Genomic DNA, 16,334 nt, shown 5'->3' on the forward strand with positions numbered 1-16,334 from the left:
AACAACTGAAATCATAACAAACAGTCTCTCAGACCATAGCGCAATCAAGTTAGAACTCAGAATTCAGAAACTAACTCAGAACCGCACAGCTTTATGGAAACTGAACAACTGGCTCTTGAATGTTGACTGGATAAACAATGAAATGAAGGCAGAAATAAAGAAGTTATTCGAAACCAACGAGAATGAAGACACAACATACCAGAATCTCTGGGACACATTTAAAGCAGTCTCTAGAGGAAAATGTATAGCAATAAATGCCCACATGAGAAGAGTGAAGAGATCCAAAATTGACACCAGAATTTCATCAGAATTGAAAGAGCTACAGGAACAAGATCAAAAAAACTCAAAACCTAGCAGAAGACAAGAAATAACTAAGATCAGAGCAGAACTGAAGGAGATAGAGACACGAAAAACCTTTCAAAAAATCAATAAATCCATGAGCTGGTTTTTTAAAAAGATCAACAAAATGAAAAAACCACTAGGCAGACTGATAAATAAGAAAAGAGAGAATAACCAAATAGATGCAATAAAAAACAATAAAGGGAAAATCACCACAGATTTCACAGAAATTCAAACCATCATCAGAGAATATTACAAACAACTCTATGCACATAAACTAGTAAACCTGGAAGAAATGGATAAATTCCTGGACTCCTGTGTCCTCCCAAGCCTAAACCAGGAGGAAGCCAAAACTATGAATAGACCAATAACAAGGTCTGAAGTTGAGGCAGCAATCAAGGACCTAACACACAAAAAAAAGCCGAGGTCCAGATGGGTTCACAGCTGAATTCTACCAGACACACAAAGAGGAGCTGGTACCATTCCTTCTGAAACTATTTTAAATAATCCAAAAAGAGGGAATCCTTCCCAAATCATTTTATGAGACCAGCATTATCCTGATACCAAAACCTGGCAGAGATCCAACAAGAAAAGAAAACTTCAGGCCAATATCCATGATGAACATAGATACAAAAATCTTAAATAAAATACTGGCAAGCCGATTGCAACAGCACATCAAAAAGCTTATCCATCATGATCAAGTAGGATTCATCCTGGGGATGCAAGTCTGGTTCAACATACACAAGTCTATAAACGTAATTCACCTCCTAAATAGAACCAAAAACAAAAACCACATGATTATCTCAATTGACACAGAGAAGGCATTCGACAAAATTCAACAGCCCTTTATGCTAAAAACCCTCAATAAACTCGGTATTGATGGAACGTATCTCAAAATAATAAAAGCTATTTTTGACAAACCTACAGCCAATATCATACTGAATGGGCAAAAACTGGAAGCATTCCCTTTGAAATCTGGCACTAGACAAGGATGCCCTCTCTCACCACTACTATTCAATATAGCACTGGAAGTTCTAGCCAGAGCAATTAGGCAAGAAAAGGAAATAAAGGGTATTCAAATAGGAAGGTGGAAGCCAAATTGTCTATTTGCAAACGACATGATAGTATATCTACAAGACGCCATCGTCTCAGCCCAAAAACTTCTGAAACTGATAAGCAACTTCAGCAAAGTCTCAGGATATAAAATCGATGTGCAAAAATCACAAGCATTCCTATACACCAATAACAGACTTAAAGAAAGCCAAATCAAGAACGAACTGCCATTCACAATTGCTACAAAAAGAATAAGATACCTAGGAATACAACTTAAAAGGAACATAAGGGACCTCTTCAAGGAAAACTACAAACCACTGCTCAATGAAATAAGAGAGGACACAAACAGATGGAGAAACATTCCATGTTCATGGTTAGGAAGAATCAATATTGTGAAAATGGCCATACTGCCCAAAGTAATTTACAGACTCAACGCTATCTCCGTGAAGCTACCATTGACTTTCTTCGCAGAACTGGAATAAACCACCTTGAGCTTCTTATGGAACCAAAAGAGAGCCCGCATAGCCAAGTCAATTCTAAGCAAAAAGAACACAGCAGGAGGCATCACACTACTGGACTTCAAACTATACTACAAGGCTACAATAATCAAAACAGCATGGTACTCGTACCAAAACAGAGATATAGATCGATGGAACACAACAGAGGCTTCGGAGTCAACACAACATATCTACAACCATACGATCTTTGATAGACCTGACAAAAACAAGCAATGGGGAAAGGACTCCCTATTTAATAAATGGTGTTTGGAAAACTGTCTAGCCATGTGCAGAAAGCAGAAACTGTACCCCTTCCTGACACCTTACACTAAAATTAACTCCAGATGGATTAAAGACTTAAACATAAGACCTGGCACCATAAAAACCCTAGAAGAAAATCTAGGCAAAACCATTGAAGACATAGGAGTAGGTAAGGACTTCATGACCAAAACACCAAAAGCATTGGCAACAAAAGCCAAAATAGACAAATGGGACCTAATCAAACTCCACAGCCTCTTCACGGCAAAAGAAACAGTCACTAGAGTGAATCGGCAACCAACAGAATGGGAAAAAATATTTGCAGTTTGCCCATCTGACAAAGGGCTGATATCCAGAATTTACAAAGAACTCAAACAGATTTACAAGAAAAAAACAAACAAGCCCATTCAAAAATGAGCAAAGGATATGAACAGATACTTTCAAAAAAAGACATACATGAGGCCAACAAACATATGAAAAAATGCTCATCATCACTGGTCATTAGAGAGATGCAAATCAAAACCACATTGAGATACCACCTCACGCCAGTTGGAATGGCGATCATACAAAATCTGGAGACAACAGATGCTGGAGAGGATGTGGAGAAATAGGAACACTTTTACACTCCTGGCAGGAGTGTAAATTAGTTCAACCATTGTGGAAGACAGTGTGGCAATTCCTCAAGGACTTAGAAATAGAAATTCCATTTGACCCAGCAATCCCATTACTGGGTATAAATCCAAAGGATTATAAATCATTCTACTATAAGGACACATGGCCACGAATGTTCATTGCAGCACAGTTTACAATAGCAAAAACCTGGAACCAACCCAAATGCCCATTAATGATAGACTGGACTGGGAAAATGTGGCACATATACACCATAAAATATTATGCAACAATCAAAAATGATGAGTTCGTGTCCTTTGTAGGGACATGGATGAATCTGGAGAACATCATTCTCAGCAAACTGACACAAGAACAGAAAATGAAATACTGCATATTCTCACTCATAGGCGGGTGATGCATAACGAGAACACATGGACACAGGGATTAGAGCAGTACACACTGGGGTCTATTGGGGGAATAGGGGAGAAACAGCAGGGGGGAGAACTGGGGAGGGATAGCATGGGGAGAAATTCCAAATGTGGGTGAAGGGGAGGAAGGCAGCAAAACACACTGCCACGTGTGTACCTATGCAACTATCTTGCATGTTCTGTGCATGTACCCCAAAACCTAAAATGCAATTAAAAAAAAATTTTAGACCACAGAATGCTCTTGTTGATTTCAGTTCACTAGGCTCCTTTTATTCATCCCCCTCCAATTGTGATCAGTACCAAGGGAGTCCAATTCCCAGATGGACAAACAGCATTGACAAGACTTAACCCTGCTCCTGTCAATTTTTATCCTGTAGAGAACAGGAGTCCAGAGCTGCTGGCAGAGGACAGCATGTCACCCAGGACTCTGTCAGGGCAGAGTATCAACAATGTTATCTTCTTGCTGAAAACTTTGTCTGTAGAGGACAGATCAGCTGTCTGGCTCAAAGGTCTACATTCTGAAGTTGACTGAAAGGGTCCTCATGATTAAATTTATCTTAAACATTTTGCCAGGAGCACTGCAGAGTCAATGTTATGAGCTTCCTTCCTCAGTCCATCTGCGGGCAGAAAAGGCCCAGTGTGTCCGTCCCCATTATGGTGATACTAGCTAGAATGGTCACTTGGTTAAGGAGGAGTCTAGGAGCTCTATCCCTTGTAAAGACACCTGATTTGTAACTAATTTGAAAAATGGTTTGAAAAACTTTAAACATCTGTATTCTAACCATCTTCCTCTGACCATTTTATCATCAATTAATCACCGCTGTCTGTGGTAGTTATTATATTTATATTTGTACATTGGGAATATTCTCTCTCAAAATTTTACTGTGTACTTGTTTTTACTGGCATTCTTCACAAAAAAGAATATTCCCCACCCAAATTTTAACTTTCATCCAAAATTAATTTTAATTTATTTTGCTGGCATTTTGTTGTGGAAAAGAACATTCTCTGCCCTAGTTTTAACTTTCGCCCCAAATTAATTTTAGTCTATTAGTTATAATGTCTAAACTTTAAATTCATTTAATTAAAATTTTTTTGGCCCATTACTCTGAACTAGTGGATTTTTTACAAATAATGTTTTAAGTTTTTATTATTATGATTGGTTTGGCAGATAAACCTATAGATTAATAAAAACATTCCAATTTTTCTGTTTATATTCTAAACTCTTCCATATTTTAGTCTATATTTATTATATGAGGTAGATTGTGTTTCCTGTATTTCTTTCTGGTGTTACTTGTTTTCTTTGTGTGTGTGTGTACATGTGTGTGTATGTGTGTGTGTGCGCACACACACGTGCCTTTTGTTTTTATTTAAGAAGAGTTGTATAGCTCTTGTTTAACATTGAACTACGGTTTTGACATCGCTAATCCCCTTTTAACTTGAGACACTTCTGCTATTTGGTTTATATATTTTAAATTATATCTTTGAACTTCAGATTTTTACCACTATAACAATCAAAGCATTATTTTCCTCTTCTCTATCCTCTTTACCTGTCATTTCTTATTTGTCATTTCAGCCCAAACATAAAGTGACAGCCTGTGTGTCCCACCTGTTCCCATCTTGGTTTTTGGTATAGATCTACAATTAAATATGTTGACCCACATGTGCTATTCAAACGTGTGTCCTAAGTGTCCCTTGTTGAGTGCAATTTATCCGTAACAGAGTCCACCTGAGGGAATCAAGTCTTGCTGACTTTTGCTTAGGGAACTTTTCCCAGACTTCACGCATGGGTCACATCACCGGATATACAGTACTTGCTAAAAAGGATTTTTCTTATGATTTGAGGATGTACTGTTTGGCGTTGGGAGACAGCACGTTTGCTCTCTCTAGAATTCTATTTTGTTCTACCAGGACGTTTAATTTCTGCCAGTTACTTCATTCATTCTCGTCACTACAAGTCTCCAGAGGATGCTTCCTTTGTCCAAGCCTCCCGGTCTCCCAGCAATCCTGCCCTTGGAAGATTGTTCCCTCTGGTCCTCTGTACTGTGAAGCCCCTGCCTATCCATTCCCCAGTAGCTGGGTTCTGATCCACCAGGTCTCAGGCATGTTCTGTGTTTCTCCACACTGGCTGTCTGAGGATGGTTTTTCTGGGTGTTCTGTCGTGAACAGACCCTCCCTGCTGTGCTGGTTTCTATTTGCATAGTGTTTCCTGCTCCCTCTGCTGTTGTGTGGCTCCCAGATCCAGCTAAATAAAATCACCTGAGGGCCACAGTGTTCCCTAGCCCTGGTTGGGGGCAGGATTATGGGTGGCATTTTTGACTCTTTGTTAATCCCTATGGCTTTGAAGTGTATGTGGAGAAATTCAGCTTTTATCTCTCATACTTCTTCAAATGCAGGACTTCAGTAGTGTGAAAAAGGAGACAGAATCATACAGTAGAACATCCCCATGTTCACTGGCCAGCTTCAGCAATAGTCATTGAATAGCTGAACTTTTAAAAATACAATTATTCCTACTTACTTATTAAATGTGTGTGTGTGTATATATGTACACAGCATGTGTGTGTGTGTATATATATATATATGTTTGGACATATGATTATGGAGGCTGCAATTCCCAAGATGGGAAGCTGGACACTCAGGAAAGCATTTTCTTCTCATTGACCTTTTCCTTCTCCTCTGGCCTTTGGCTGATTGGATGAGGCCCGGCCACCACAGAGAGGGCATCTGCTTCACTTAGTTTGTCTAGTTTAGTGTTAATGTCATCCAGAAACTGCCTCCAGCACACACCCAGAAAAATGCTGGAACAAATGTCCTGGCACACCGGGGCTCGCTAAATGTTATACACACAATTACCCAGTATACAGGACCTTTGACCTATGTGGGGTTTTCATATTCTTCTCCCAATTTGTAGCTTTTTAGTCTATTAACAGTGTCTTATGCTGACCAGGAATTTTTAATTTGTATCAAGTTGAACTTAGGAATGTTTCCTTTAGTACTTTGTGTTGATATGACACCTAAGTCTATTTTGTATGTAACTCTACACCGTGGAAGTTTCTCTTACATTTGCTACTGTAAGTTTTCTGGATTTGCAGTTTACTTTAGTTCTATAATCAATTTTGAGTTACTTTTGGTGCAAGTACAAATGTTTCAGTGGATTTTTCCTTTCTTTGTTTATTATTTTTTACTTCAACTTTGACCTTAAGCTCAGGAGTACATGTGCAGGACGTGCAGATTTGCTACACAGGTGGATGTGTGCCATGGTTGTTTGCTGCACAGAGAATCCGTATCATCGCATTGCCTAGGGATTAAGCCCAGCATCCATTAGCTTCTCTTCCTGAGGCTCTCCCTTCCCCAACTCCCCACCCCCTGACAGGGCCAAGTGTGCGTTTTTGCCAACCCCACCCTATCTGTCCATGTGTTCTCATCATCCAGCTCCCACTTATAAGTGAGAATATGCAGTGTTTTGTTTTCTGTTCCTGTGTTAGTTTACTGAGGATAATGGCTTTCGACTCCATCCATGTCCCTGCAAATGACATCATCTCATTTCTTTATATGGCTGCATAGTATTCGTGGTGTATATATGCCACCTTTTCTCTAGCTAGTCTATTATCATGTTTTCTTGGTGTCTCCATCAAAGATCAATGGATCATAGATGGTGGGTTTATTTCTCGGCTGGGTCAGCTTCCAAAGACTTACTCATCTCCTCACATAGGCATCTTTCCAGGCCTCAGAATCTCTGATGGTTTCCCAGGTGTTGTGTCCGTTATCTTGAGTGCTGGATGCCTTTGCGTTCCTGTGTATCTTTAGCTTTCTTCAGGGATGCAGTTAAATCACTTGGAAACAGTCTAATCGTTTTCAGTCTGGTTTTTATAATTTGTGAGGTGGTCCAGAGCAGGGCTCATGGCCTGCTACTGAGCAAAAAGCTTTTTGAAACTCCTATCCTTTGTCCTGTGGATGATGAGTTAATTTTAGTTTTAATTATTATTCAGGCACCATTCCAAGCCTTGTGTGTGGACCTGGCACCAGACTCTCCAATCTTTTCAAATGATTTTCCTTGACTTTGGAATATTTTCATCAAATGTGGGCTCTGATCCATACTTTCTTAATCAGCACTGTGCTGACACATTAGGGACACCCTCTGTGGTTCACTGTAATTTACTTTCTGCAGCTCTCTCCTGGCTGGGTCCTATTTATAGGTTTTATGCTACTTTGGGTCTACACTACCCTGGATATTCTGCTTATTGTCCTTAACTCAAAGGTGTGCACTGGGGTCCTTTTGACTTTCTCCTCCCTGTACTTAGCTTGGAAGCTCTCTCATGACAGTCAGTGGAAGCAATTGAGTGGCTCCGCTGTCTGGGTTACATCTCTCAAGGATGGCTATCCTTTTTTGCTAAATGTTCAGTATCTTGAAACCCATCATTTTGTGTATTTTATGTTCACGGAGAGTCTCTCTCTCTGCAAGGAGTGGAAAAACATACCTTTGTCTTTCACATACATTCTTTATTTCAGAATCTTTTGGAAAACAAAAAAGTGGTTTTTGATTATATGAACGAATTGTGTAGGGGTGAAGTCTGAGATTTCAGTGCTCCATCACCCTAGTAGTGTACAGTGTACCCCATATGCAGTAAAAATCCACCTTTAAGTGTGAGGTGTGTTCCTCATGGATTGGGCTTAAGGGCAATGACACCAGCATTCCAGGAATCAGTAACTGTAAAACCCAACCTTAGGAAGAAAGCTTAATATTATTCATGTGAGAACTAGGCTCTGGATCTTCAGAACTTGTTTCATTCTTGAAAAGAAGTATATATCAGATGTGGTAAAATTCTGCTTGAACCCCAAATGTTCATGTTACTAAACATATTAAGTATTATAGGTTAATTAACATATAACTATTAAGGAACATATTAAGGATATATTTTAGAAATCAGACAATACTTTCAAAAGTATAAAAGAGAAGAAAGATCAACACAAAAGGGCCTAAGTGGGAAACCCAGATATGCGTAACAGATTTTCCAGGAAAAAAGAAATAAAAAGCTGCTTTAATAGTCACAGAATTCCAGCTTGTCTGCAGGAAGGAGTTGGTTGGGAGCAGTGTCCAGCAGTTTCGTGAGAAGAGGATGGAAGGGAAGGGCTGTGCACCCTCTGGGGGAAGGACAGAGCCTGCCATGTCCTTGATGATTTTGGCCTTTGGTGATACGGGGCAAACACCGGGAAGACCGGGCTTTGTTAAGAGACCTAGACAAATGGGTTGTAAAACATCACTTGTATCCTCACGCCTCTAATCCCAGCACTTTTGGAGGCCGAAGCAGGTGGATCACGAGGTCTGTAGATCATGGAGACCATCCTGGTCAACATGGTGAAACCCCACAATAATTAGCTGGACATGGTGGCACGAGCCTGTAGTCCCAGCTACTAGGGAGGCTGAGGCAGCGGAATTGCTTGAACCCAGGAGGCGGAGGTTGCGGTGAGCCAAGATCGCTCCATTGCACTCCAGCCTTGGTAACAAGAGGAAAACTCCATCTCAAAAAAAAAAAAAAAAAAAACCTGGTTTCAGCTGGATGAAATAAAGGGGTCACTTCTATTTTGAGTCTTTTCTTCTGCTTGCAGGCAAAGGAGAGTCTTGCAACTTTGTTGCTAATAGATTCTCTGATTATTATGCAGAAGCCAAATGGCATCTACAAAACACCTCATGGGGTTCAAGTAGGATTTTACCACATCTGATTTAACTAGAGGGATTGACAATAAGGTTAGGAGAGAGGCTAGCTAAGAGGAAACCTATCAGAAGCTTATCTTAAATGAACTGAGATCATGTAAAACTCAGAGTGCCTAACTGGGCGTGACCACCGACCTTTTAGTTAGCAGACAGAAGAACTCAAGGTCATGCAGCAGAAACACACATTCTCTCCAGCCTTCACATTGCAGCACCCTGGGCTCCTCTGCCTCGTGCAACTGCACCAGCTCCAGGAAACATTCAGCCCGTCTGCAGCTACCATTAGGCGTCTGCAAAACAATCAGAGAATCCATTAGCAACAAAGTGGCAAGACTCTCCTTTGCCCACATGCAGAAGAAAAGACTCAAAATAGAAGTGAGGCCTTTATTTCATCCAGCTGAAACGACTATTTTTTTTTTTTTTTTTTTTTTTTGAGATGGTGTTTTGCTCTTGTTACCCACGCTGGAGTGCAATGGCGCGATCGTGGCTCACCGCAACCTCCGCCTCCTGGGTTCAAGCAATTCCGCTGCCTCAGCCTCCTGAGTAGCTGGGATTATAGAGACGGGGTTTCACCATGTTGACCAGGATGGTCTGGATCTCTTGACCTCGTGATCCACCCGCCTTGGCCTCCCAAAGTGCTGGGATTACAGGCTTGAGCCACCCCACCCGGCCAGTTTTTTAAATATATTACTTCATTGTCTAATAGAGTCCAGTGTTGCTGATGAGTAGTACAAGGCCACCTGACTTTTTTCTTTTTAGGTGATCTTTCTCTCCAGCAGCTTTTAGAAAGTCTTTTTTGTCTTTGTGTACTCTAGGTCCATTTTCTCCTTAACTCTTTTGTTTCCTTATGAACTTCTTTTTTGTATGTGTGACTGAATCTCACTCTGTCACCCAAGCTGGAGTGCAGTGGGGTGATCTCGGCTCACTGCAACCTCCACCTTTTGGGTTCAAGCGATTCTCCTACCTCAGCCTGCCAAGTAGCTGGGACTACAGGTGCCCACCACCACATCAGGGTGTTTCTTGAATTTTTAGGAGCCAGGGTTTCTCCATGTTGACAACACCGGTCTTGAATTCCTGGCCTCAGGGGATCCGCCTGCCTTGGCCTCCCAAAGTGCTGGGATTACAGCCTAAGCCACTGCCCCCAGCCTTTTTGTTTTTTGTTTTAATGAGATGTATTATTTTTCTTTAAAAGTGGAAATACACCTTTTTATCTTTATTAGTTCTTCTATTTCCCCCGCAGGGATACCAGTATTGAAATATTCTTTATGCTTTTATATCTAGTCTCATATCTTACATCTTTCTAAATGTTTTCTCTTTCTGCTCTTTCCTTTTTTGTGAGAGCTCCCCAAATATGCCTCCTCCCTAATTATTTTTAGCTATGTCCATCCTGTAGTATTTCTCATCTAGCATATTCCTTATTTCAGCATTATATTTAAGTACTTATACATGTAATTCTTAGTTATGATTTCTTATTAGAGCCTTATGGTAGGAAATCTTCCTTTGTCTCCTTGAGTACATGTACTAGGTTCTTCTGCATTCTTGGTCTGTTTCAGATGGTGCCTGTTGTTCAGGGTACTGTCTTCCTTTTCTAATCCTCAGGTGTCTGATTACATTGGTGTCTGAGTTCATGTTCCTTGGTGGGAGGGTTGTGCTAGAGTCATGGTGTGTTTTCTGTTTGCTTATTTACATTTTTCCAAAGTGGGTTTTGTCTTTATATCGAAAAGGAAAGAATCAAGGAAACTTGCTCTTTGAGAAAAAATTCACATTTGCTGTTCAGATGTTTTTACTAAGAATTCCAGATATTTTACAATAATTTGCAGGTACAAGAGTTTTCACAAGAGGAGGAGGCCAGAGTCCCTGGCACCTCCGCTTAACCAGCTATGTGCACTTAAACAAAGAAAGCGTTTTATTTTGTGGAGGCCATGTGCACTGTCCAAAGACTTTAATATCTGACTTTCCTCCAGATCCCATCTCCCCATAACCAAACACATCCTGAGTTCAAAAGGGAAAGGAGAAGAAACACCAATAAACGCATAAAAAATTATTCTTTATCACTGTACTATCAAATCATATAGCCATGAATATAAAATTCATATATTTATGATGGTTTATTTTTCCATTCCCAGTTGCCTCCCCAAACCCAGTGTGGCAGCTATTCTTAATTGTATCTGTTTTTGTGGAATACATATGGTTGCTTTGTGGCTCTTTAGTTTAAACTTACATAAATATTACTTTGCATTATTTTAGCATTGCCTTTAAGGTACATCCGTGTCATCATTTGTACATTTAATGTGCTTTTTCTAACTGTTTCATAGTACTCCATGTCATACCGCCAATGACATTTTACCCATCTTTCCCCAAAAATGGACACCCAATTACCTCCAGCTCCTTGTTAGAGCTTGATTTTATTTTTATCTACATCATTTTTTCAAGTTTTTTTTTTATTGTACTTTAGATTCTGGGGTACATGTGCAGATCATGCAAGATTGTTGCATAGGTACATTCATGGCAAGGAGGTTTCTTGCCACCATCCCCCCGTCACCTATACCTGACATTTCTCCCCACGTTATCCCTCCCCCACCCTCCCTACCACTATTCCTCCCTCCCACAGCCCTGCCCCAATGGACCCCAGTGTGTGATGCTCCCCTCTCGGTGTCCATGTGTTCTCACTGTTCAACAGCCACCTATGAGTGAGAACATGCACTATTTGATTTTCTGTTCTTGTGTCAGTTTGCTGAGAATGAAGGTTTCCAGGTTTATCTATGTCCCTACAAAGGACACAAACTCATAGTTTGTTTTTTTTTTATCAAAAATGTTTTAATGATGACTGCTTAGACACTTAACAATGTGGGTATATCCAGGTGAGCTAAGCACGCTTTGACAGCACACTATTGAATGTTATAATTTCTGTATTGAAATATGTAGACACCTGCAAATTAGTACCTAGGAATGAAGATATACCTTTATAAATATATACATTCTAGGTTTGATAAGGTAAATGTAAACAGATGCCATGACTCCTTTTCAAACAGAAAACCCACAGAGTTCTAACAGAGAACTAGTAGATTTCCTATAATATGAATGTGCAAAATTAAAGCATGATAAACTGATATTTACATAAATATCAAACCAACAATTAGTTTATACATTGTCAATGACCTTCTAAGGTATGTCATGAGTGGTTCCATGAATATCTTTCCCCCAATAGAGAAGGTATTCAGAGGCTAAATACTAACAGTTTAAAATGACACACATCATAGACCTTATCTGTTTCACCACTGCCTCAAATATGTGAGACATGATGTTATGATAAGCAGTCTAGTATTTTTAAACAATAGGTTCTAAACAAATCTTTAGATTCTAAGCGGAAAGAAATTATAAGTACTGTTAGATATACATTAAACAAGTTACCCCTATCAAATTTCTCAATTCTCTTATGCTGTAGCTATGCTTGATTTTACCTTAAAATTTTTTAAAGTCCTTTTCCTCCCCCTTTGTTAATTTTGGTAAACTAGGCACATTTTATGAGGAAGTCTATGTCAAAACAGATTAACAGTACAGAAATCAATCCAAATTTAGACCCTGGCAACCAGTTCCCCATTGCTCATCTATGGGACTCTGTCAGATGGTAAAGACACAATCATCTCTCTTGAAAAGTATACATCTCTCTTGCACTGGTGGGAAAGCAAAGTGGACTTTTTGTTTGCTGTATAAAAACACCTAGCACTTCAGAAATTAAAAATGGCCTACTCGCCCTACACCCTTCCTAAAATCTTGAGGACAAAGAATATATATTTAAGTTTCATCAAGACTGCTTTAGAGGCCCCCCTTTTTACATTATTAATAGTGGCAATCAAAATTAAAAAACAAGATCTGTTAAAAAGTTAAACTGACTCTTCCACTAGATTTGAGCCTGCTTGATTCAAAGCCAATAGTATGAAACTGAAGGTACCATGTCTGGTTTCACATCTATAAGTCACTGGAAATTATATGTCACATGAGTTTCATAAATCACGGTCTTTGATATTTTTCTAAACAGAGCTATTACATATTAATACAAACTTGAAACATACCCTAATTTAAACTAAAGCTTTGGGCCCTGCTTTTTAAACTTTAAGGCACGTGTGTTTCTCTACCATAACAACATTGTACAAATTTACATTTACAATCACATGCGTGATCTACAGTTAAAAAAAAAGTTTGGATTACAGTGTTTTTAAATTATGAATCACAATTCAGCACCTATCATGTTATAACTAATAAGGCAATAGCAGTGTTATATACTACAGTAATACTCCCTTTCCACAGTCTAGTGCAGGGGTCAATGAGAGCCCAGAAATGTTAGAAATCTTATCTCTACCTATTTTTCTTTTTTTTTTTTTTAATTTATAGCTGCTTTATTCATGATAGACAAAAATTAGAAAAGGCTCCCTCATCATCTAGTCTAGGACCATAAGGGGCAGAAGCAGAAGAGGTTCCAGGGCCACAGGCAGGGGAATGAGAAGTAGGGTAGATATAGGGAGGAAAGAACAGTGAAGAAATAGGGCTGGGTTCAGTGGCTCACACCTGTAATCCCAGCACATTGGGAGGCTGAGGTGGGTGGATCACCTGAGGTGGGGAGTTTGAGACTAGCCTGACCAACATGAAGAAACTCCATCTCCACTAAAAATACAAAGTTAGCTGGGCATAGTGATACATGCCTGTAATCCCAGTTACTCAGGAGGCTGAGGAAGAAGAATCATTTGAACTCAGGAGGTGGAGGTTGCGGTGAGCCAAGATTGTGCCACTGCACTCCAGCCTGGGCAACAAGAGCAAAACTCCTCTCAAAAAAAAAAAATTTTTTTTTCCAGTAACAATTTTATTTATCCCCCTAATTTTTATCATGGGAAAATCCAGAAATCAAATGTCATGTTATATAAGGTTTATACTTGAAACAAAAATGTAACATTGTGTTAAAACTGGCTTTCCAAAATAGTCACAGCATAGCTGTACTCTGTACTAATAATCACAAAGTTGTAATATAGAACTCTGTTATGCAGTCCCATTATGTTCTTACAAAAATAGAATTAAACTGTGTGACCAGACAAGGACTTCAATTATACTCTTGGCAAACTTAGAATTTCAATGGAGTCTTTTTCCTCTTGCAGTTTAAAGCAAAAGTCAAATATCACATCTTTTTCAAGACTCACAAAGATGATTCAGGTTGTTTGTCTGGCGTGTTTTTAATCTCTATCATGACAGAAGGGCTATTTTCAACTTTAGTCCTCCGGGGCTTCTTCTCCAGATTGTTACTAAGTTCTAAACAAGAAATGCTAACTGTTGGGGTCTTTTCTGCATCCTTTCCAGAATGGGCTTGTGGCAGCATCCCACAACATTGCTTCAAAGCACACTGAGTTCTGCAGGCAAGTTCACATGGGCATACACCTGATTTAGAGCCTACATTAGCAAATTCAGGCTGAATGGTAGTAGCGTGAATTCCGTGATTATGAAAAACATCTTTAATGGTTTTAGCCACCTGCATGTATGATGTTGGATCTTCACATTTTATGTGAGCAGTGGCAATGATTCTGCTTCCAGCAAGTTGCCAAACATGTAATTCATGAACTTCCTCAACTCCTTCAACATTTCAAAGTTCTTTTATCAAATTTCTGATATCAGTTTGTTTAGGAACAGTTTGTAGAAGAATAAGAGCATATTCCTTAAGTAATGGATATGTTGTGTAAAGAAGTATACAAACCATTACAATACAAAGAGTTGGATCTAAATACAGTACCCAGCAAGGACCAGCCTCATAAACTGTTGCATGAGTACTATTAATTATGTCTACAAATGCTTTGCAGGGGTCAGGGAAACATGGGTTCACACAAAAATCCCCTTCAGAACAACCTTTCCAAGAAAAGCAAAAGACTAAGGCATTTACTACTACAATCACTGAACCCAAGGCATCTCCAAGGACATGCAGAATTAAACAGATATATTTTGTTATATATAGTATATATATTTTTATGTGTACATAACACATAATATATAGCATATATGTATATTATATATATATTTTTTCTGTCTTCAGCAATATTTATTGGAAACAGCGATGCTTCCCATGGCAAGAGTTTATACAGTAAGCAGTAAGATTTGCCTTTCACTCCACACAATCCACTACTGCAGGTGGCACATCGGAAGCAGCACATTAAACCTCTGAAAGAGTCTGTACAGCTAGATAAATAGAACCCTGGAAAACTAACAGGACTTTCATGACTGATACAGATTAAAAAAAAAACACTGATAAGCATACACACAGCACTGTACACACAAAATGAAGTTGATGGATAGAAGGGGCAGAAGTAAAAGTAGCAACTGAATGGGGAAAGAGTTTTGCATATGCAGTCACATACCTTAAACTGCTAAGCACAAAAATCATCCTTATTTGGTCCTCATTGAGGGCAGAATATGCACAAATGATGTTCAAGGAACACAAGGTAACAGTGGAAAGAAAAGGGATTTACTGTTTCTCAGTCTATGGACTAGTGGAAAAATGGTTACTAGTGTTTTTCTCATTGTGTCTCTGTGTCAAATGGATTCATGAAACATGTAATTCATAAATAAAACAGGAGTGAAGATATTTGTTCCCCCTTCCCTGTGCCCTTCAGAAATAGTCTAAATACATACATAGTTTCTGTACAGCAAGAAATTTAAACTCGGATAACAGATTACCAACATTCTTGCACATATATTTATATATATATAAATATATATAATTTATATGTGTATATAAATATATAACAATTAGTTACACCTAATTAAACTCTGCATTGACAGATAGCTATTTACATAGCCTTTTAAGTAAAGGCAGTAAATTCTCCATTTCCTCCTGGAGGATTTATTTAAACAAATTATGCTTATTAAACACACACACACACACACACACGCACACACAAAACCCAAGGGCACAGACACAGAAACACCGGCTGTGCTATCCCCATCCAAGACCCGGGCCACCCTTAGCCTAAGGACAGTCATCAGCCGTTTGGAAGGGCCAAGGGGGGTTGAGAAGCAGCAGTTGCCGGAGCAGCCTTTCAAGAAAGCTGCCTTCCAGAAACAGAATGGCACCCCCAAGGGGCCTCAGTCTCCCACTGTGTCTCTTGTCAGTTCCAGCCGCCCCCCACCAGCAAAGAGGAGGAAATCTCAGTCCAGGAGCAACAGCCAGCTGCTCCTGTGTTAGATGGTTGAAAACTAGACTGGGGTGGCTCACTGCCTTTGTCACCGGTTTGGAGCTCTTGCCTCTGTGAGGAAGACTTTTGCACTGTGCATACCCATGAAATTTAATACACATTTTACAAACTCTGAAAATATATAATACATATATATATATTTTTTTGGAATTGAATTGTACCTGAATTTTATTAAATATGATTCCAAGAGTCCAACTGATTATTACTTATTCCA

At 39.3% G+C, this 16,334-nt stretch overlaps 1 pseudogene; it reads right to left on the reverse strand.

Moving 5' to 3' along the window:
- Nucleotides 1-13,630: 13,630 nt before the first annotated feature.
- On the reverse strand, nt 13,631-14,957 carry LOC100392437 (proton-coupled zinc antiporter SLC30A1 pseudogene; annotated as a pseudogene).
- Between the last annotated feature and the right edge of the window lie 1,377 nt (nt 14,958-16,334).

This window comes from Callithrix jacchus, chromosome 7, assembly GCF_049354715.1.
Source record: "Callithrix jacchus isolate 240 chromosome 7, calJac240_pri, whole genome shotgun sequence".
NCBI lineage: Eukaryota > Metazoa > Chordata > Mammalia > Primates > Cebidae > Callithrix > Callithrix jacchus.